At 41.6% G+C, this 21,211-nt stretch overlaps 2 pseudogenes across 2 annotated transcripts in view; both read right to left on the minus strand.

Moving 5' to 3' along the window:
* LOC309867659 (myocyte-specific enhancer factor 2A-like) overlaps positions 1-21,211 on the minus strand; it is a 682,021-nt pseudogene that overhangs the window by 251,061 nt on the left and 409,749 nt on the right. The gene's annotated exons all lie outside the window — the stretch shown is intronic.
* On the minus strand, positions 8,004-21,166 carry LOC309868122 (lysM and putative peptidoglycan-binding domain-containing protein 4 pseudogene; annotated as a pseudogene). Its single transcript has 2 exons — positions 21,134-21,166; positions 8,004-8,612 (listed from the first exon to the last, which is right to left on the minus strand). The product of its transcript is annotated as a lysM and putative peptidoglycan-binding domain-containing protein 4 pseudogene (transcript).

Genomic DNA, 21,211 nt, shown 5'->3' on the forward strand with positions numbered 1-21,211 from the left:
AAGACACCACTGAAAGAATCCTAGAATATGGAGGTGAGGTTGAAGCACCACAGAGACCAAGACAGATCTCATTAGAAAGGTAGAGAATTAGCTACACATCGACTGCATTGCTCCTCACTCAGGCTGGCACAGCAGCACAACAATAGCCTACTGTTCCTCTAGAAGGAAAAGAGAGCTTAGGGTGGACATCCAGCTCCCCCAGCATTGTGGGCCCCTCCCTGAGAGCATCCACACTTGCCCCATGGTGACTATGGGGGAGTTTGCAGGGCTTGACCACCTGTAAAGTCTAGAACCTGTAAAGAAAACTTTTCAAATGTGTATACACCAATGTCAGTAATCAAGAATCACAAAGTATCAGATACAGGTGACACTGCCAAAGGAAACTAATAAAGCTCCAATAACTGACCCTAATGAATGAAAATCTATTAACTGTCAAAGAATTCAGAATGATCCCCTAAATTCCTCTTTAAAAAGTTTAGTGAACTATAAGAATACACAGACAACTAAACCAAATTAAGAAAACAATGCATGAACAGAACAAGTTCAACAAAGAAAAAGAAACCATTTAAAAAAAGAGATAGATCCTAAAGTTGAAAAAAATACAATGACTGAAGAATTTAATAGAGAGATTCAAAACAGACTTGACAAGGCCATAGAATCAATGATCTAGAAGAGAGGATATTTGAAATTATCCAGAGAAAAGAAAAGAAAAATGAGGAAGAGTGAAGAAAGCATACAAGACTTAAGGAACACAAATGGAGAAGAGAAAGGGAGAAGAGAAAGAGAAAAGGACAGAAAGTATATTTAAAACAACAATGGCTGCTAACTTCCCAAACCTGGAAAGAGAGATGGGCATCCATTTTCACGAGGCCAAAAGGACTGTAAATTGGTGAACCTGAATAAGGATACACTGCGATACATCGTAATTAAAATGTCAAAAGTCAAAGACAAAGAACTTTAAAAGCAGCAACAAAAAAGAGAGAAGTTACACACAAGGTAATTCCCATAAGACTACCATCAGATTTCTCAACAGGAACATTTCAGGCCAGGGATGATATATTCATAATATTCAAAGAGAAAGAAAACTGTCAGCCAAGAGTTCTATACCCAGCAAGTTGTCCTCCAGAGATGAAGGAGAGCTATACTTTCCAAAACAAACAAAAGCAGAGGGATTTCATCACCACTAAACTTGCCTTCCAAGAAATGTTAAAGGGAGTTCTTTAGTGGAATTCAAAGGATGCTGATTAAGGTCATAAAAACATAAGAAAGTAACATAAAACTATCTGGTAACAGTAAATACATAGTCAAAATTAGATTCTATAAAACAGTAATTGTGATGCATAATTCATTTACAGCTCTAATTTAAAAGATAAAAAATAGGGCACCTGGGTGACTCAGATGGTGAAGAATCTGCCTTAGGCTCAGGTCATGATCCCAGGGTCCTGGGATCAAGTCCCGCATCAGGATCCTGGGATCGAGTCCCGCATCAGGCTCCTTGCTCCTTGGGGAACCTGCCTCTCCCTCTGCCTCTGCTTCTCTCTCTCCCTCTGTCTCTCATGACTAAATAAATAAAATCTTAAAATAAATAAATAAATCAATAATAAAAATAGTAGTAAAAACAACCATAATTACAATGTTATTGTTTCACAATATAAAAAATATGTAAACTTTAGCATCGATAAACTAAAATAAGGGAGAGCAGAAGTAAAAGCATAGTTTAGGAATGCTATAGAAATTGTTATCAGTTTAAAATAAGCTGTCATAATTCTGATACTTTATGTTAGCCTCATGGTAACCACAAAGAGAAAATCTGTAGTTATCACAACAAAAAATAAAACAGAAAAAAAATGATAAAGAATTCAAAGCATACTGATACCATAAGACACCAAAATACCAAACAAGACAGTAGGAGAAGAAACAAGGAGCAATGGATCTAAAAAACAGTCAGAAAACAATGAAATGGCAACAGTAAGTCCTTACCTATCAATAGTTACTTTAAACATAAATGGATTAAATTTTTCAGTCAAAAGACATAAAATAGATGAACAGATTGAAAAAAAAAAAAGAAAAACCACAAGACCCAATGATATGTTGCCTACCAGAAACTCACTTTAGCCTCAAAGATACACAGACTGTGAGTGAAGAGATGGATAACGATACTTCAAGCAAACAGTAACCAAACAAAAACAACCAAACAGGGGTAGCTGTACTGAGACCAAGCAGAACAGATTTTAAAGTAAAAATGGTAAGAGACACAGGTCATTACACACAGATAAAGGGGTCAATCCATCAAAAAGATATAAAATGTAAGTATTTATGCATTCAACATTGGAGCACCTGAATAAAACAGAGGAGAAAGGAAAAACAAACAGCAATACAATAATTATTGGAGACTTTAATACCTCACTTTCAACAATGGATATATCATTCAGAGAATTAATTAAAAAAAAAAGTGGATTTGAACAGTATAGACCAAAAGGACCTAACAGATATACAGAGAGCATTATTATCCTACAACAGAATATACATTATTATCAAGTGCCTATGAAACATTTTCTAGGACAGACCATATATTTGGCCACAAAACAAGTCAAAGAAAATTCAAGGTTAAAATCATATCATGTATCTTCTCTGAACACAATGATATGAAACTGGAAATCAGTAACAGGAAGAAAACAGGAAAATTCATGGAGAAATGGAAATTAAACACCACTCTATCTTTTTTTTAAAATTTTATTTATTTATTTGACAGAGAGAGAGAGATCACAAGTAGTCAGAGAGGCAGGCAGAGAGAGAGGGGGAAGCAGACTCCCTGCAGGGCTCCATTTCAAGACCCTGAGACCATGACCTGAGCCAAAGGCAAAGGCTTAACCAACTGAGCCCCCAGGCACCCCTAAACACCACTCTCTTAAACAACAGATCGATCAAAGAGGAAATTAAAGAGGGAAATAAAAAACTCTCCTGTGACAAACTAAAATGGAAACACAACATACCAAAACTTACATAATATGTGCAGAAAGGAGTTAATAGAAGAAAATTCATAGCAATAAGCACCTACATTAAGAAACAAGAAAGATCTTAAATAAGCAATCTAACATTTTAAGAAACTAGAAAAAGAAGAACAAAGTAAACCCAACATTAGCAGAAAGAAGGAAAGAATAGATTACAGCAGATAAATCAAATAGAGAATAGAAACACAATAGAAAAGATTAATAAAACTAATAGCTGGTTCTTTGAAAAGATAAACAAAACTGATAAACCTTTAGCTCGACTAAGCAAGGAAAAAAGAGAGAAGACCCAAGTCAACAAAATTATAAAAGAAAAAGGAGACATCACAACTGATACCACAAATACACAAAGGATCATAAGAGACTACTGTGAACAACTATTCACCTACAAACTGGACAATCTAGAATAAATAGAAAAATTTTAAAAAATATATAATCTACCAAGACTGAATCAGGAAGAAACAGAAAATCAGAATGGATCCATACTAGTAAAAAGATTGAATCAGTAATCAAAAATCTGCCCAAAAAGAAAAACCCAGGACCAGATGGTTTCACAGTGGCTTTTACCAAACATTTAAAGAAGAATTAATGCCAATACTTTTCCCAAACTTAAAAAAAAGGAAACATTTCCAAACTTATTTTATGAGTCCTGACCAAAGGTAGAAAAGTATCAGGCACTACCTGATACCAAAGCTAGGAAAGAATACTATAAGCCAATTCTCAAATTCTCAATAAAATACCAGCAAACCAAATTCAGCAGCACATTACAGAGATCATTCACCATGACCAAGTGGGATTTATTTCAGGGCCAGAAGGTGGTTTAACATATGCAATCAATGTGATGCACCTTACTAACAAAATGAAGGACAAAAATCATATGATCCTCTCAATAGATAGAGAAAAAACATTTGACAAAATTCAAAATCTATTCATGATAAAAACTCTTAACAAATTAGGTGTAGAAGGAATGTGCTCAACATTACAATGGCTATATATGACAAGGCCACAGCTAAGATTATGCTTGATGATGAAAGGGTGAAATCTTTTTCTCTAAGATCAGTAACAAAAACAAGCTCACTCTCACTGCTCTTATTCAACATAGTCCTGGAAGCCCTAGCCAGAGTGATCAGGCAAGAAAAAAAAAATAAAAAGCAGGAAATTGGAAAAAAAAATGTAAGTAAAATTGTCTCTATTTGTAGATGACTTGATTATGTATACAAAATCCTAAAGACTCCATTAAAAAAACCAAAAACCAAAAAACAAAAACTAGCAATGAATTTGGTAAAGTTCCAGGATACAAAATTAACATACAACAATCAGTAGCATGTGTATACACTAACAATGAATGACCTGAAAAGAAATAAAATGATTCCATTTGCAGTAACATCAGAAACAAATATTTAAGAATAAATTTAACCAAGGAGGTGAAAGAATACTGGACACTACAAAAAGACACTGATGAAAAAAGATAAAAATAAATGGAAAGGTATCCTGTGTTCATGGGCTGGAAAACTGAATATTGTTTACCTTTTCATATTACTTAAAACCGTCTATAGATTCAATGCTATCCCTATCAAGATTTCAATGGCAAATTTTACAGAAGTACAAAAAAATCCTAAAAATTTATATGGAAGCACAAAAGACTGAATAGCCAAAGGAAACCTGAGAAAGAAGTACAAAGCAGGGGCATAACACGTCCCGATTTCAAGCTATATTATAAAGCTATAGTTATCAAAACCATGTGGTAATGGCATTAAAACAGATACAGACCAGCAGAACAGAAGCGAGAACCCAGAAATACATCGATCGGTGCCTATACAGTCATACTGAGAAGGGAGCCAAGAAAACTCAATGGAGAAGAGTCTCCTCAATAAATGGTTCCGAGAAAATGGGTTTTCAGGTGTACAAAAATGAAAGACCTCTATCTTTTTCCACTCCCCAAAATTAACTCAAAATGGATTAACAACTTGAATGTAAGCTCCTTCATGGTAAACTTCTTGACACTTGTCTTTGCAATGATTTTCTGGATAGAACACCAAAAGCCTAAGCAACAGAAGCAAAAATAAACAAGCGGGACTAAATCAAACTAAAAACCTTCTTCATAGCAAAAGAAACAATCAACGAAATGAAGACAACCTGCGGAATGGGAAAAAATATTTGCAAACCATATATCCAATAAAGAGTTAACAGCCCAAATACATCAGGAACTCACACAACTGAGCAGTGAAAAGAAAGAAATGTAACAATTTTTTAAAATGGCAAAGCACCTGAATAGATATTTTCCCAAAGAAGTTATACAAAGGGCCAACAGGTACATGGGAAGGTGCTCCACATCACGGATCATTAGGGAAATGCAAATCAAAACCACAGTGAGATATCCCCTCATGTCTGTTAGAATAGCTATCATCAAAAAGACAAGAGATCACAAATGCTGGTAGGGATGTAGAGGAAAAAGAACCTTTACCATTCTTCTTCAACCCCAGGAAGACTTCATTATTAACAGAGGCAGTTTAAAGAACTACCTTCCCGAGGAAGGACTGTGGCATGGCCTTGACTGGGCAGTCCTGCTCAGGGTGACCCTGGACTTCGGCTTGGTCTCTGCAGCCTTGTCACTCCAGGGTAAAACGGGAGCATCATTTTCCTGATGACGTAGATTCCCCAGGTGTCCACAGTATTGGGCACTACAGTTCAATGAAAAGACTGAACATTTCCTATCAAATCTAATTACTTCTTTAAAAGATTTTATTTGACAGAGATCACAAGTAGGCAGAGAGGCAGGCAGAGAGAGAGGAGGAAGCAGGCTCCCTGCTGAGCAGAGAGCCCGATGCGGGGCTCGATCCCAGGACCCTGGGATCATGACCTGAGCCAAAGGCAGAGGCTTTAACCCACTGAGCCACCCAGGCACCGCTCTAATTACTTCTTTAAAACATTAACTCCCAAGACACTATAAATGTAGTAAAATGTGTAGAAAACAAGCTTCATGGTATCTCTTGTGTATACTAAACAAAACCACTTTAAAGCACATTGTACAGACCAATCAGTGAGACCCTGCTGGTTTACCACTTCTGTTCTTCACCTGTTCGACCTTGAGCAGCACAAGCCCTGGGGGGACACCCCTGGACAGGGGCACCTCCATGTTCTCCAACATTGTCACACATCTTTTAATTCTGAATTACCACCCCCGTTTAAAAAAAAAAAAAGAATCCTCAATTTTTCTTCACAGAAGAAATTATTTTATTCCATTTTTTTAAAGTAAGAGATACATATATTTATTCTTTGCCCGGCAAAAGCCATTTCCCTGTAGGTCTCTGCCTGGTGAAGTTAATGATATATTAGAGAAACCTGCGGCCTCCAGGGGCACAGTGAGTGCACCCTTCTGGCTGGAAAATCATTCACATGATCAAAGCAGTTCCTGTAGCAAAGATCCACAAGTTCATTTTATCCTGAAGACCATTTTGGTTTTGAAGAAAGGATTTCCTTCTGAAGATACTTTAAGTTTACCAACCAACTGAACCCAGGGCAAATTGTTCCCCACACAGCTGAGAGGAGAAAAATGAGAAGCCCATTTCAAGCACTCTTGCCACCACACTCCCTTCCTCTTACTTGAAGAAATCTTCCCAGTTCATCTCTAGGCCTGATGTGTCCAGGGACATAAACCACCTCCAAGCTCAGCATTTGTGCAGTCTTCCTCCCTGAAGGCAAGCTCCTCCGAACCATGTAAGCCCATTTCCACCCTTCCATGGGACCAAGATGGGCTCCAGCCAAACAGGCCTTCACCCTCACCTCGTGTACCCCTGCTCCACCTGCAAGGCCTGAGGCTGACCCAGGCCTCCCTTGAGCCTCTAGCATGTTGCAGCAGACACCTGATGTGTAGACGGGAAAACCTCCAGCCGATGGGAGCTTGTGGTTTGGTCTTTTAACATTATGAGCTACACTATATAAAGTGTATTTAGACAAAGAAAAACACTGAGCCTGATTCTGGGGCAACGGCTCTAGACTTCCCAAGATTAGAGTCAGGGAGGCAGCAGGAAGCACGCCCATTCTCCCTGTATTTCCCTTCCAAGTACCTCCAGGGGCTGCTGCTCTCAGAAATGCCAGACTGGCGACTGGCATTGACTGTCTGGCCTTATATGTGCCACGTGTTGAAACCCTGGCGATAGGCACTCCTCTTTCTCTCTGCACCTACTCAGCTCCAGGCACTGGGCAGCACGAATTCTTCCCAAAAATGCTAACTTGGGAAATCTGATTAGCCACTGCAGTGGGGATGCTCTTCAGAAGAAACTGAGCAAAAGCTCCAAATGATCTAGCCAGGAAGTGCTGGCCATACCATGCAGCAGCTTAAAGCAAGCCTGTGTACTCCTAAGTAGTTCTAGAAGTACAAGGTACACACCTGCCATTTATTCAGTATTAGAGCAATTCAGATTCAGGCCTTTTTTGATCCTAGAAGTGACGTTGCCTCAAAAAGGCCAACTGGTGGGACAAATATGAAATAGAGCTAATTATAATTCGGTCATACTCCAAAACAGGGTGATATTCACCACTGCTGGACAGCACCTTTGTCAGGGAGACAAAGAGCACCACGTGTCACGGCAGAAGACACTGCAAACAGCAAAGTGACCAAAGCTGACGTCAGAGGCTCCCACAGTGAAGGTCCAATGCTGCTCCTCAACTTCCAAACACTTCCAACGTGGGGGCCCATGCAGTGCCAGTCCACTATATACCTTCAAGAAATAGCATGTGTCACATGCAAATGTCCCTTACTGTACCTCTGGATGTAGGGGGATAGCAGGGGGGCTCATGTTTTGGCTCCCACAGCCTTGGATTAGGTCAGCCTATTCCCCAGGGTCAAATGTTCCTGGAGAATACACAGCAGCTTCTGAGACATGTCCGTAGGTCATAGAAAAGGAAAGGCAGCACCCTAGGATATGACCGATGTCAGGTGATCCACATTAAGAGGCCAAATGCTCACACTGCCTGATTCTTTATAAACAAGAGCTAGTTCCCTGCCTGGGTGGTTTGACTGAACTGGCTGTCTGCAGAGGGGACAGTTGGCACTGGAACTGCTAATCTGGGGGCTTGCCCTGGAACTGCACTCACGCTCATCGAGCCATTGGGGACAGCAGTTATGTTCAAGCTACTGGGGATCTCGCCAGTAGCTTGTATTTTAAAATAGACCAATTATAACACTGGTAAAACAATCCCAATTAGAAGCATGATAAAAACGGCATTCCACCACTGAATTCCACAGTCGGCACCCTTCGTGGGGGTCTTTGGAGAAGTCGGGAGCAGCGGCTGATTGGAGGTCTCTGCCGAGTAACTTTCATTTAAAAAGATTTCTGACTGCACCACGCGCTCAATATTCTCGTCAATGCCCTTAAAGAAATCTGTCAGTGGGCTGGAGAGGGCACCGGCGCCTACAGCTGCTCTATCTGGGTCTGGCTGCTCCTCGAAGGTCACTCTGGTCTCTGAGCATGGGCTCAGGAGGGATCTGAGTTCTCTGTGGGTCTCTGTAAGGATCCCATGATTTTTCACTGGAATCTTAATAGATTTCACATATAAGTCTTGTTCTCTGATCAAGTTGTTGACTTTCTTGATATCTGCGACCTAGGAAAGCCACGAAGACAAACAGCACAAAACATGTAAACTCCTTAGAATGAATATCCAAAAAGTAGCTCTTTCTGGAAGAGGATCCAAGCCCACCCCGCTTACAAATCTGATGAATATTGGAAAACTGCACCTAGGCACAAAATTAGTTTAGGCTGAATAAAACTGTTTTTTGACTTTAACTCAGCCTGAATGTATAGCTTAATCATCACGTTTCCATACAGATGTACAAGTTTGAAAAACATAAGATCAGTTTTGGAAGAGTCTCTTGCTAATTCAAAGTGTGACCGCAACAAAATATTTTTAGGTGAAACCCAACCTCGGCCAGCTCTTTTTTTCTACTTCTTCTAACTTTTGAGGCAACAGTGCCCCCATCTGGCTGACTTCCCTCCCACATCAGAACCCAATTCAGTAGCTGATTATATTAGGGATCCCCAAACACAAAGCCTCAGCCAGCTCCACACTCAGAACGTATTTTAACTGTTATAATACTTAAAGAGGTATGTCCTCAGGATTCTACCATGTTTCCTTGCCCAGAAGTGCTGTATGGCATATAAATTTATTTTCTAAATAAAATGACCTAGGGGTAATATACTTTGGAAGGTTTCACACACTTGTGATAATTAGAAACATATAGAAAATCATGAATCAAGCTGGAAAGTATGGACTGAAATCTGTTGCAATTTTAGGACTGGAAGAGAAAGGAACAGCACTATGAGTTTTACAAAGTTCGGGACAAACTCCTTCCACAGTCAAATCTTAAGGGAGGGGTGGTGCAGACAGTTAAGTCAAAGAGAAACCCTCCCTCAAGCTAATGTTTAAACTTAACTTGAAAGCATTAGAGGTGGACCTTAAGATTTGACTCATAAGCCCACTAACTAGAGTATAAATACAGCCACAGACCTGTAGATAACACCTAATTCAAACCAATCATCTCTATTATTTCACTTATTGAGCAACTGTTTTTATTATCTAATTGAATTGAGGTAGCAGATATTTTTAACAGATCACACCTGAAAACTAAACCAGCTTGAGACCTGTTTGTCTTTACCCTTAGTGAATTAAGACCAAATTTATATTTACTTTAAATTGGAAAATTGATTGCTTTTTGGAAGCATTATATGTAACATCTTCACAGATGTATTAGACATCAGTATTCCAGGAATCCCACTGCATCCACTCAGTGTGGGGTTGGATTCATTATCAGCCCATGTTCCATAAACCACACTGTATGCCTACAGAAAAATCTCAGTACAACTGAGAGACCACAGTAAGTCCCTAGAGACAAGCCTCTTTATTTCTTCTGGGAAATACAGCATCCTATACAATGTGTTTAACCATTTGAACCTTGTTCGATAAATGACAAGAAACTAAGGAGTAAAAGGTTTCTAAAATATATTGGTTAGATAGCCTTAGGGGAGGCCACAGAAAGTTATAACAGTGTCATTAGCGAAATGAAATAAATCATTTCAATCTAGGAGAAAATGCAGCAATTCTATAAATACTTTCCTACTTACTTTGCCATGTTAATCACTCTGAATGCTAAAAACATAATTAAAGAGAGAAACAGGGTTATACAGATACACAGCATACAAAGCCTAGATCATGCAGTTCTAAGAGAGGACATAAAACTTGACCAAATAAGCTATAAGCAACAAGAAAGGGTCAGAAAAAGTGAAGCAGCTAAAAAAGCAAGCCTACCAAACAAATCTTGGATAAATTCTGCTGGCATCTTTGGCCCTAGTAGGTCTTAAACAAAATGTGCTTGGGGAAAAACAAACAAACAAACAAACAAACAAAAAAGGTGGGGGGAGGTGGAGGGGGACATCTGGGTGGCTCAGTTACCTGAGCATCTGACTTTTTTTTTTTTAAGATTTTATTTATTTGAGAGAAAGACAGAAAGCACAAGCCAGGGGGAAGGGTAGAGGGAGAGGAAGAAGCAGATCCCCACTGGGGCTCGATCCCAGGACCCTGGAACCATGGCCTGAGCCAAAGGCAGCTGCTTAACCAACTGAGCCATGCAGGCGCCACTGCAAGATTCTTAATCCATCTGGGACCTCGAGGTATCAACTGAGCTTATGACCTATGTAGGGTAGCTGGGAATGGAAGATTGAACAGTGGCAGAGAAGAAGGCCAGAGGCACAGAGAAAGGAGGGTCCTGAGCAGGAGGAGTATTTCAAGATTCCCATCTAGGGGCTCCTGGGTGGCTTAGTTGGTAGAGTGGCTCTTGGTTTCAGCTCAGGTCATGCCAGGCTTTTAGGATCAGGTCACACTTAACGGGGAATCTGCTTGAGCTTCTCTCCCTCTGCACCTCCCCCCACTCATTCTCTCTTTCTAAAATAAGTCTTAAAAAAAAATTAAAAAAAAAAAAAACAAAAACAAACTCCATGCTTCCCCCTTCAGCTCCTCCTCCTGATGCACCCCTAGAAATGCAATGGTGTTACCAGGAAACAAAAGCACAGCACTGCCACCATGGAAAGCTTTGATTTCTTCCCCTTTTAAGGCTGCTTCCCTCTCCTTGGGACTTGTGCTAAGAACTTTTCGTATCATTTAAGAGAGAAGGGGTATTAGGGAGCTGAAGGGGCAGCCACATGGCAAACATGAAAGGCTGCTACAAGACATCTTTATAAGCTCCATTTCCATCGGGGTCCTTCTCAGAGCCACCTCCCTGCAGAGCTAACTGAGGCTTGAAGAGCCAGCCTGCTTATGCCCTGCCCTTCAACACGGGGCTTTATTTTATCCTGCGATTGCTAGGGAGAGCTACAGACGGCAACCAGCGGACAGTGATAGATAGCATTACCTCTTCTCATTGTCATTTTCAGTTTCATTTAGGTTCGGCTGCCTTAAGCCCTGGAAAAGCTTTACTTAAAAGACTGGGCTCTGCCTTTCCAGGTTTATCAAAATAAAGCAGAAGTCGAGCTGGCTAGTTTTAAGGGCACAGAGGAAAACACGGTTTGGGGACTGGAGGTTTTGAATTGCAGGAGGCAAATATAGCAGGCTCCTGCATAAGACTTTAAACATCCAAATATTTAAAATAACTGCCCCCACGGCCTCCATCTGAATTCTCCTGCCTTTGTAATCAACAGAAAGGGAATGGCTCAGCAGCAGGTCTTCCTAAATTCCAAGGATTAAACGGCACAGATTGCCTTTGCGATTCAACAGCACATTCTAGAAGGAAGAGTGTTTTTGTACCGATGCCTTTCTTTTGGGGTATTTGTAGAACAGCTCTCAGTTTTTGAGACTTTAATTTGGAAATGATAATAGTTATTTACTGAGTGCTTTAATGTGCAAGGTAGGGACCTTTCAAGGACTTTATATAAGATCATTAAACTCTGACAAAACCGTGTAAGATACATAGGATGAAGAAATTGAGACTCCGATAATTTGCTAAAAATCAAAGAACTAGTGAGTAGCGGCGAAGCAGAATATAAGAAAGAAAGGGTATTAGAGATTCAAGGGGCTGGTGTATCTTCCACATTCCAAGTCATGCCTTGTCCATCAGACCTCACCTCTGATGCATGTGAAATAAATATTGCCATATTTTTCCAAGTTTAGGATGGTATCGATGGTAAGATGCTCCTTTGTGTAGCTCAAAGGGGAAAAACGTCTGTGGCTTAAACTGACGATTAATTCCAGGTAGACTCGTGTGAGAACAAATGTGTCCTTCCTATCCCCCCAGAATCAAATCAGAAGTTTGGGAGTTAGCCAATGAGGAGGAAGCTGGTGTCTTGTTTTCCTATTAGTCTATGATGTTTGGGTGCCCTGATTATATACCTCTGGAGAATATCCTAGATATAACCTCAAGATAGAGATTATTCAAGGGCGCCTGGGTGGCTCAGTGCCTGAGGAATCCAGTTCTTGCTTTGGGTTCAGGTCATGATCTCAGGGTCGGGGATGGAGCCCTGCATCTGAGCTTGTCCCTCGCACTCCTCCTCCCCCATGTGCGCGCAGGTGGGCTCTCTCTCTCTCTATCAAATAAATAAATAAATAAATAAATAAATAAAATCTTTTAAAAAAGAAAACGAGGATTCTACCTAGAGAATATTTCTCAGGTAGGTCTTCCTATCTCAAATGTAGCTGGTGATTAAGCCCAGTCATATCACTCTCTTCCTCGAATCTCTCTCTTTTTTTTTTTTTTAAACAGAGAAAGCAACAAGCAGGAGGAACAAAGGAACAACAGGCAGAGAAACAGGAAGACACAGCCTTCCCACTGAGCAAGGAGTCTATGTGGGGCTCCATCCCAGGACCCTAGGATCATGACTTGAGCCTAAGATAGAAGCTTAACTGACTTAACCACCCAGGAGCCCCGCCCTCCTGGAATCTCAAAACACTTTCCCTGGTTCTAGACAACTTCTGTGGCCTCCTCCCATACCACCTACCCCAGGCTCCAGGTAACTGAGAACACCTGTGAACACATCCTGTGTCCATTCCTAGCTCCAGGCCTCTCCTCCATATGTTCTTCCCCTAAGTCTCTGCCCATAAAAAAATCCTCATTCTTCAAAAGTAAGTTTGAGTTCCTTAATGAAGTCTTTGCTCACTTAAAACTCATTGACCTCCACCAGAGCTTTTTTTTTTTTCAAGATTTTATTTATTTAACAGAGTGAGAGAGAGAGAGAAAACACAGACAGAGGGAGAAGCAGGCTTCCTGGTGAACAGGGATTTGGATGTGCGGCTCAATCCCAGGACCCCAGGATTGTAACATGAGCTAAAAGCAGACGCTTAACCAACTAAGCCATCCAGGGGCCCCCACTCACAGCTCTTAATAGCTCTCTGTAAATCATTGGTATGCCAGCCACCTCATTAGTTATCAAAGTGACAATCTGCCTTTCTCTGTCTGATTTATATCCATATCCCTAACACCCCACACAAGGCTCAGGTTATAGTGGAAACTCAATTGATATTTACGGAATGAACAAAAAATTAAATGTCCCTTTTCTAACATATACCAGAACCGACAGGGAAATTGTTTTTAACAATTGTGAAATTGTTTTTAACTTTTGCACTTTTAAAGCTCCTGATGTCCAGACCCCCCACCCAAAGCAGTGAAATTTCAGAACTTCTCAACTGAAGCTTGGGTTCAGTACAGGCATTGGTGTTTTGCAAAGCTTCCCAGGTGATCTCAAGGTACAACCAAGGTTGAGAATCTGACAATTGCCTCGATGGCAATAGTTCTCAGTGTGGTCCTAGCTCCAGCATTAGAATATCGCTGTCATCTTATTTGAAATGAAAATTCTTAGGACCCACCCCAAACTGTAGAATCAGGAACGGCAGGGCTGTGGGGATGGGGGAAGTGGACAAAAATCTGTGTTTTAACAAGACCTTCCATGATACAAAGTCAAGTTTGAGAAGCACTGCCTTAGAAGTTTACTTTAAATAAGTCTATACAGACTCTGTAAATAAGGCCCTCCCATCTTCTTCTGATTCCTGTCTGGCCCCTATTTCTTCATAAGGTTGTGCATACCCACAAGCACAAGCCCCTTTTTTGGAAGATTTTTTTTCCCCCAACCTAGTTTGGTCTTACAGTCAACATCAACTTATAGTAAAATAGCTTAAGAAGATACTTTATGTGGGTTTTTTTTTTCAATCTTTAAAACAACCAAGGAAGTATTCTCCTGGCTATTTTTTGAATCATGGAAAAGAAATGGACAAAACCCAACATACATGGAATTTGTCCCCCATGTTATGTCTGATGTGAAGTGTGCCATCGTCTTACAATAAATCGAAGACATCCATCCCACAAAGGAAGAGAGAAAGGCTGCAGAAAAAAACGATGAATGCCGGGGGGCACAGCAGAGATCTGACCCCAGATCTGTCCTACCATTGGGGCATTCTCAGGATTTTCAAGACCCCCATTTTGTTATTTTTGCCCATAATCCCATAGTTTTTGTAAAGAAAATCTGCTGCTCTCAGGAATTCCTGGCTATCTCTTGAAGGGAAGTGTTCATTTTGAGAGCATTAAGTACTCAATGCTGTTTCCTACTCATTCGCAGTGGTATACTCTCAGAGCTTTCTTTTTCTTTAAGACCTGGGGAAAAGGGATGGTTTCAACAACTCTAAGAGTGGAGGGGCTGTTTTCTTCTAAAATGTCTGCTTCTCTGAAACTCATATGCTTTGCTCCAAATCTATGGTCTGAATTCTTGGGTTTGTTATTAACATGGCTCCTTTTTGAATCATGATTCTTATAAAAGTTGTACAGGCTCTAAGCTAGGCTCTGTGAGGGATCAGCAGTGAGAAAGATAGACAGACCCCACTTGCTCCCGAGATTCAAAAGCCTGGTGGGAGGTGTTGTCTGAGCAAACCCTCCATCATCTGTCCACTATCCACCTGCAGGACTTCTCTCTCCTTTCTTTCTTTCTTTTTTTTTTTTTTTTAAGATTTTATTTCTTTATTTGGCGGAGAGAGACAGCTAGAGAAGATCACAAGCAGGGGGAGTGGGGGAGGGAGACATAGGCTTTTCACTGAGCAGGGAGCCCAGAGCGGGGCTAGATCACAGGATCCTGGGATCATGAGGGGCTCCTGACTCGAGCCAAAGGCAGATGCTTAAGTACTGAGCCACCCACACGCCCCTACAACCATGACTTCTAAGAGGACCTGAAGGTCCTGCTATGCGAGACATACTTGATGTCCCCACAGGATACCCAAGGCAGACCTTGTTTCAAAAAATAAGGCTCTGGGACGCCTGGTTGGCTCAGGTGCTTGGACGACTGCCTTCGGCTCGGGTCATGATCCTGGAGTCCCGGGATCGAGTCCCGCATCGGGCTCCCAGCTCCATGGGGTGTCTGCTTCTCTCTCTGACCTTCTCCTCATTCATGCTCTCTCTCACTGTCTCTCTCTCAAGTAAATAAATAAAATCTTTAAAAAAATAATAATAAGGCTCGTACTAAAAATAAAAATAAAAATAAGGCTCTAACAAAAACAAAACAAAAGTCTGACAGTCAAGAGCAGCCAAATAGGAGACTCTAATCTACCCCTCCCCAGCTCTCCATTTCCCACACCTGCTTTCAAAACCAAAACCAAACAAGGCATATGATGCAAAAGGCTCTGCCTCACATGAAAACAGGCAGCCTTGGCACCACTGAAAACACCCTATTTCACAAACCAGCTCATTAAAATCTCTCCAGGCTATCCAAGCTCTGCCCCAAGACCCCTGACTGACATCTGTTCCTTTGGTTTTCATTCTCCAGCAAGCTTGTTCTGATATTTTGTAAGCCACAGACTCAGGACAAAGTCAGAGGACACTAATGCATATGTACACTTGGTGGAAAGAGATTGAAAAGAAGGAAGTTGAAACACTGACATGATACAATACGGAAGGAAGCTCTGGGTCATGGCTCTAGTGCTCTCTGCGGTAGGTCTCTGCTGTGGGTCATGCTGAGGGCTTCCCTAGACCACAGCCTGCTCTGCTTTGCCTTCAGCCAGCCCTTCGGAGGCTGGGGGCCCTGCATCACTGGGATTCCCCTCATGTCCCACAGGAAGATTTCAGCTCTGGGTCCTCTTGCCTTCCAGAACTGCCTTTCACTAATTTTCTGTTTCTTTTTAAAGCATAACTTTAGTTTGGGTCATCTGGGTGGCTCAGTTGTTAAGAGTCTGCTTTCAGCTCAGGTCATGATCCCAGAGTCCTGGGATGGAGCCCCACATCAGGTTCCCTGCTCAGCAGGAAGCCTGCTTCTCCCTCTCCCACTCCCCCTGCTTGTGTTCCCTCTCTTGCTGTGTCTCTCTCTGTCAAATAAATAAATTTTTTTAAAATGTTTTTTAAAAAAAAACCATACTTTGGTTTTTTATTGGGCAAGAACATATATGACTTGATAGTAAATCAATCCTACCCTATAATTATAAAATGATGCTCTTTACCACATTGTAAGATTTCAATTCTCAGCCAGCCTATTTCTGATGTCTTCATGGGAACTCATGTGATATAATAATAAAATGGCTGTATCCCCACCAGGTTATTCAAATCCCCACTTAAATCCTACACAAGGGGTGCCTGGGTGGCTCAGTGGGTTACAGCCTCTGGCTTTGGCTCAGATCATGATCAGAGGGTCCTGGGATCGAGCCCTGCATTGGGCTGTCTACTTGGTGGGAAGCCTGCTTCCCCCTTTCTCTCTCTGCCTACTTGTGAACTCTGTCTATCAAATAAATAAATATAAAAAATCTTAAAAAAAATCCTACACAAGTGGCCCCAACTTTTCTATCAAAATAAAGACTTTAAGACACAAGATGGTTTAAGAAAAAATGGAAACTCCATAACCTTAAACCAAACAATCTGAGGGGTGGGGGGTGGGGGGTGGGGAGAACCAGGTGGTAGGTGGTAGGTGTTAGAGAGGGCACGGATTGAATGGAGCACTGGGTGTGGTGCAAAAAACAACGAATACTGTTAAGCTGGAAAGAAATAAAATTTTTTTTAAAAAATCTGGCTTTTTCTGTACAACTAATAAGCAGTGTTTTCCTCTGATTAAATCGTCTTTCATTCAAAGAAATATTTCATACCTGACGTTCTTACACCCTATCCAACTGCTATGTGATAAACTGTGTTCCTCCAAAATTTATGTTGACGTCCAAACCCCGGGTTAACTAAGAAGGTGAATGTATTTGAAGATAGGGCCTTTTACAGAGGGATTAAGCTACACTGAGGCAATTAGGGTGAGCCTAATCCAATCTGACCGATGTCCCAATAAGAAAAGGAAATTCAGACACACAAAGAGACACCAGGGACATACACTCACAGAGAAGGGAGGTGGCCATTTGTAAGCCAAAGAGCAAAACCCTAGAAGAAGCTGAACCTCCCTGTACCTTCATCTTGGAACTCCAGAACTGTGAGAAGATAAATCTCTGCTGCTTAGCCCCCCAGCCTGTGGAACTGTGTCGTGGCCATCCTAGTACTCATACAACAACCCGTTCAAAGAGACCAACTGAATTATTAGTAAAGAAAACAACGTGTGAATTACCATCTGCTTTCCTTGGCATTTTAAATATTTTTCACATGTCATGAGTGTATGAATTTTGAAATTCCCAGCGGGAAAACATACTTGAAAAGCCTAATGGCAGATCAGTTGTACTGTGTCTGCTGTGTTGGAGCAGGCAGTAGGGACTGTCTTCCAAGTCCCCCGACTTACTATATTAAAAGGCCAGATGTTAGCTGCTTGCATGAGGGTGTCCCTCATTAAAGGATCTGTGTTGTTTTTCTTTCAGCAAAGGCTTTATTTGTTTAAAAGACACGAAGCTTGACTTCCAAATTCAAGGGACCATTTACTGATGAGATTCGTAATTGTCCCAGGTCCACTGCCTCCACCTCAGACTCTAAGACAGGGAGTGCTGTACACGTGACTTATGAATGAAGGAATCCCAAAAGTAAATTTCTGAGCAAATCAGAAAATCAGGACAAGAACAAGAAGGAAGCCATATTAGGTAAACTTCAGGTAAAGTTTACAGATAATTGACTCAGATTTATCCCACGATGGGGATCTCTGGATCACTGGAATGTAGTTTGCAGCTCAGCCCTGTCCTGACCAAAGGCAACAGGCATGGAGATTTCAAACTCCCAAATCCATCAGTCACTGGCTTAGAAGAGAGGAAATTCCCAGACTCTGCCAGAGCAATCCTTCGATGGTCATGGGGGAAGCTTCAGGAGCTGGTTATTGGGAGCAAAATCTCAAAGTCCTGGGACCCTAATAATAAAAGAGACCGAAGGAGATCTGGTGGGAGTACCAGCATTATCCATCACAGTAAACACTGAATTACTCTGTTTCGTCAACTCACCTGTAAGATTCTGGGTCATATTCTGGAAGGTCACCATAGACTTCTGGAGTCTGTATTAACAGCTTTAAGAACTTCAGCGTTACCCAGATTTTTATTGGGCCAGGATATTCCTCTCATTTCTACCATGCCCCTCCCCCTGCCCAATTCCAGACATTCCTTCCTCAGGGAAACCAGCTGGAATGAGCTACCTCCTCTATAGGGTCTCTGTATGCTCTCTCCCTCCGGGTCCTGCCACCTTCTTCACCCAGCTCATCCTCCTTCTGAAGGTGTCTCTCTCTCTCTCTCGTCACATCCTTCCTTCCTACTTTCTGATGTTCTACATTTTTCCAGACTCTTGGCTGCATTTCTTTCACCACTGGACTGACACCCTTACTACAATCTGGTTGACAAACAAGAACAGTGTCTTGTCTGGGGCCCCTTTTCCCCAGTGTCTCGGAAGAATGCGTGCTTTCCCCTGCCACCTCAGGCTGGGTTGAATTAAGACTTACATGCATGTCCCTGTCACAGTCTCCAGTGAGAACATTCGGGTTTTGCAGTCTGAAGAGTCCCTTGATTTCTCCGCCTTTACACTGACTAATTGAGAATTAAGCCTAATAGGGTACAGCAGAAGTAGGCAGAAGAAAAACACGAGTCCTAGGCTGATACCATTTACCTGTGCCTTGTAGGGCCAGCTCAGACCTCATCTTTACACACTGCTTGCACGTGGTGAAGCTTTGCTAAATGGAATAGATCCACAGGTCCTAATGAGTGACTCAGGGCCTCGGCCCCCGTGGCTTTCCATAACCAAGAGTTCAGTACTTATCAAGGCCCCATATCAATCCAAAAGCTCTTTCTGTCAAAGAGAATAAATTCCTGCTAAGCAGGAACTTGATGAAAACCTCAGTGGTCTGAGACTTTCCTCCTGGGGTTTGTCGTTGTCCCCTACAATATCTTGATCTACCTCCAAAACTTTAAGGGCCATTGATGGGATCTGCTTGGACCGTAACCTGGACCATCTAGGGAAAATTGTTCTGGATCCTTTTCCAATGGGGACATTGTTCTAATTTTCTAGGGCTCTTGTAAGAAATTACCACAAACTCGGCGACTTCAAACAGCAGGAATTTACTCTGTTTTGGAGGCCAAAAATTAAACATCAAAGAGTTGGCAGGGTTGGTTTCTGCTGGAAGCTCTGACGAGAATCTGCCTCCTGAGTCTCTCCTAAATCCTGGTGCCTGTGGCAATCTTTGGTGTTCCTTGCCTTGCAGACGAATTACTCCAAACTCTGTCCCTGTCTTCGCATTGACTTCCCCCTGTGTCTCCTTGCATCTTTCCCTTTTCTTACAAGGGTATTTATTCACTGGACTTAGGGTACATGTTTTTATAAGGATGAGTTAAATCTGGGGTGATTTTCATCTCAAGATCCTTGACTTAATTATATCTGTAAAGACTCTTTTTTCAAATAAGATAACAGTTACAGGTCCTGGGGTTTAGGACATGGACATATATTTCAACCCACTAGAGGAGTATTTCTGAATACTCAGTTATTAGCTTCAAATATCCATCCAAAGACAGTATATGTTCTTTTTTTTAAGATTTTATTTATTTATTTGACAGACAGAAATCCCAAGTAGGCAGAGAGGCAGGCAGAGAGAGAGGAGGAAGCAGACTTCCCACTGAGCAGAGAGCCCGATGCAGGGCTCGATCCCAGGACCTGGGGATCTGACCTGAGCTGAAGGCAGAGGCTTTAACTCACTGAGCCACCCAGGCGCCCCAGCACATATTCTTAACAATACACAGTATGAGGTAGAGTAAACAAAGGAAAGTCCTCTTTTATTTTGGGGAAAACAAATACCGGAGCATCTCTCAGACTATGAGGTAACAGGGTTTTCACAGAACTCATGTCTCCTTCCATGAACAGACATAAGCTTGACTAAGGCCAAAGACCTTTCTTGTCTTCATTCTAGCAGCTCATGTCACCAGGATGTTTGGCCTGTGTAATATGTTACAAGTGACTAAGACAGTTGTGCCTCTGTAGACTAAGTTGTGACATGGAGCCAAACAGCTGGAGTAATTCTGCGGTGAGATGGTTGTGGCCATCCCAGTGGATCAACAGGAGAACTTTCATCGCCTTGCTCCTCCAAAGAGATCACATCCAAATAATAAATGTGATTGGAGTTACCACCTGCTAAACCTCAATAATGCACTTTCTTTTCTTTTTCTCAAGATTATTATTTATTTATTTATTTGACACAGAAAGAGGGATCACAAGTAGGCAGAGAGGCAGAGAGAGAGAGAGGGAGAAGCTGGCTCCCTGTGGAACAGAAAGCCTGATGTGGGGCTCGATCCCAGGACACTGAGACCATGACCTGAGCCAAAGGCAGAGGCTTAACCCACTGAGCCACCCAGGTGCCCCAATAATCCACTTTCATTCTCCAAGACCTATCCAAGATCAATTGAACTGGCCACATCTGATAGTTAAGTAAAAATAAAAAAGATACCACCCCTGTCATACCAAGTGCCCGCCCTAACGCCCATCTCCCAATGTGATAAGCAGCTGATAGATGAGTGAACACGACATCTGAAACTAATGGTGTGCTATATGTTGGCTAACAGAATTTAAATTAAATAATTTAAAAAAACCCCACCATCCTCATATTTTCCCGGAAATTTTTTTGGTTGGGGGTAACATTAACTTTAAATATTTCTCCATAGAAATTATAATACCTCCGCATTATTAGTTTGATCGCTAGAGGGAGGTCCATACGTTTCAACTTGGCTCCTCTTACCTTAATAGCTCTTGTATCAAATCTGAAAGGCATGTTCGTACAGGATAGACGGTATATGCAACAACTACATGCTCCCCA

The sequence above is a fragment of the Mustela nivalis genome (assembly GCF_964662115.1).
Source record: "Mustela nivalis genome assembly, chromosome: 6".
Classification (NCBI taxonomy): Eukaryota; Metazoa; Chordata; class Mammalia; order Carnivora; family Mustelidae; genus Mustela; species Mustela nivalis.